Genomic DNA, 2,278 nt, shown 5'->3' on the forward strand with positions numbered 1-2,278 from the left:
CGCACGTCCGTTATTTAATGTAAAACTACCCTCTTCTCCTTCTGTGACAGTTTTACAGGGTCTTTCCATTTTAACGGCCCAAAAACTGACAAAAACTTTTTTTGTGTTATTTAAGAGAGCCCTAATAAATCCCAAAAAGATTTATTTCGTATGGCGTATTATTTACTGCGAAAAAAATTGTTAAAGATAAGCATAGTTTTTCGTCCGTTAAAGTGGAATGACCCCTTAAAGTTGCCGAGATATCGTTTAATACAGATGTCAAAGCCGGGAAGTGGCTTACAACGTCAGTCTTATCTGCACCAATTTCTCGTCGACTCGGCGCGGAAGAGAGATCGACGTCGCAATCTCGATTTTCCCCGCGCGATCCCTCTCGGCCTCTCCCGTCGCTCATGTACGCGCGTGCAACGTTATCAAAGTCGCGCGATTAAAATTACAGCGTTCCGCGGTCATCTCCCGCGGAGATTACAGTGCCCGGCGCTTTTATTCCTCGGCATCTCTGGCCGTGGAAAATGGCGACTTTAAACGACTCGGAGCTCATCGCATCAAAAATAACGTCGGATTAACCCCCCCAAGGGTCGCGGGACTTTTTCAGCAACGAGCTTCACAAGTGGGAATCTTCCACCTCCCGCCGTCGTGTTCGCAACGTCAACCAGGACGTATTACGAAATATTCTCAGGGCGGCTTCAATTACGCGAGAAACGTGTCGATTTCACGAGCGATTCTACCCGAAATCGGGAGTGGCTTTGCGGAAGCGCGTTCAAACTTACCTCTTACCACGTTAAAACGCAACCGACTTCATACGCCGCGTGTGATCGTCGCGTTGAAGAAGCTCTCGGTCCACGCGATTAACATTAAGTCTCCACTTCATGCATTTATTCTTCTGCCACATTTTGCGAAATCAATATTCCTGGAAAAGTTGCGCCACTTCTGCTGGATTTTACTTTATAATGTATGAACTGACTAGCTGAGGGCAGACAAGTGCTAAAAAAAGCCGGCGGTATTTAATAAATCGTAAGCATGCGGCGACATTTGTTTTTAGCCTTATCGAAGATAACGCGGATGTTTAATTCATGAAAGGCACGGACCGCGCGCGCCGGCTCGGCTCCGAGACCCGTGCTGCACCAAGAATTATGGAGAATTTCATTGAGGCATTAATTCCGTATAATTTATGAACCACCTATATGTAATCGGGGAGGGGAAAAAAAACCACCCGCAAAACGCTCCGCTGGAGACGCTGTCTTCATTCGTCGGAAAAAGAAGGGCGCGGAGCGGCCTCTTTTTTTCCTCACGCTGACCCAGTGGAAGAAGGGGGACGCGCCCTGCGCAATGTAAAGAAACTTTCGTGGAAATTGCGGGTTCTCGTGCGGGAGAAACGACGAGGCCGACCGGGCGAGAACTTGGCGAGGCGATCGCGAAAGGTGGACAGGTGGACGTCGTCATTTTACTTGGCAATTTCGTCGCGCTGCACCCTTTACGAAGTTTCCCTTATAAATTATGCAGGAGAACGCGGCCGCGCGTTTTTGCGACGACTCGTTCTCGTAGGCTCGCGGGTCCTCTTCGTCGGACAATAGCGACCCCGAGGAGACTCCTCCCGTTGGATTTTATTCGCGTTATGTCAGCACATTTGAGGGGAATGGAGGCGACGAATCCGCTCCAACCGCACTACGGTTTCTAACGTGCAATTCTGCGTAAGCACTCTCGCGATGTGCGCTCTCGCGTTTTATTTCACTTGGCGGTCCTCGTGAGTTGCGATAAAAAAAATTACGAAGAAGGCCGAGACCCGCAAACACCGATTGGCGATCGCTGAAAACGGCAAACGGATCCAACAGTCACTTCTCTGGAAAAGTAGAGTTTATACTACAATCCACTTTTAGACGATCTTCCTGTCAAAACTCGGAGTAAAATTTTTCCCGTACTCCCTCTTCCATAATTTAATCCTGGAAATTTTACGTTTAAAGTCGAATTCAACTTTAGAGTTCAAAGGATTGTTGCAATAATCCGCAGTCCTAACTTAGAAAGCAGTATCTCCCAAATTGTTAGTTTCGAGAAAACGCGCATTTAAGTTCCTATAGCCTAGGCCACCACGAAAACATGTGGACATATTGCAACGTGTACAAGTTATTTTATGTTAATCTAGTGCTTTCTAGCCTTGTAGGACAACGAACATTTCCCTAAGAAACATAGAAAGTAAGTTAACTACAATGGCCAAATAATAGAGATACTGCTTTTAAGGGGATGCTGGAGTGATTCTGCACTTTCGCACCTTTTGCACTTAAAA

This window comes from Vollenhovia emeryi, unplaced genomic scaffold (assembly GCF_000949405.1).
Source record: "Vollenhovia emeryi isolate VEMERY1.0 unplaced genomic scaffold, V.emery_V1.0 DF939128.1, whole genome shotgun sequence".
Classification (NCBI taxonomy): domain Eukaryota; kingdom Metazoa; phylum Arthropoda; class Insecta; order Hymenoptera; family Formicidae; genus Vollenhovia; species Vollenhovia emeryi.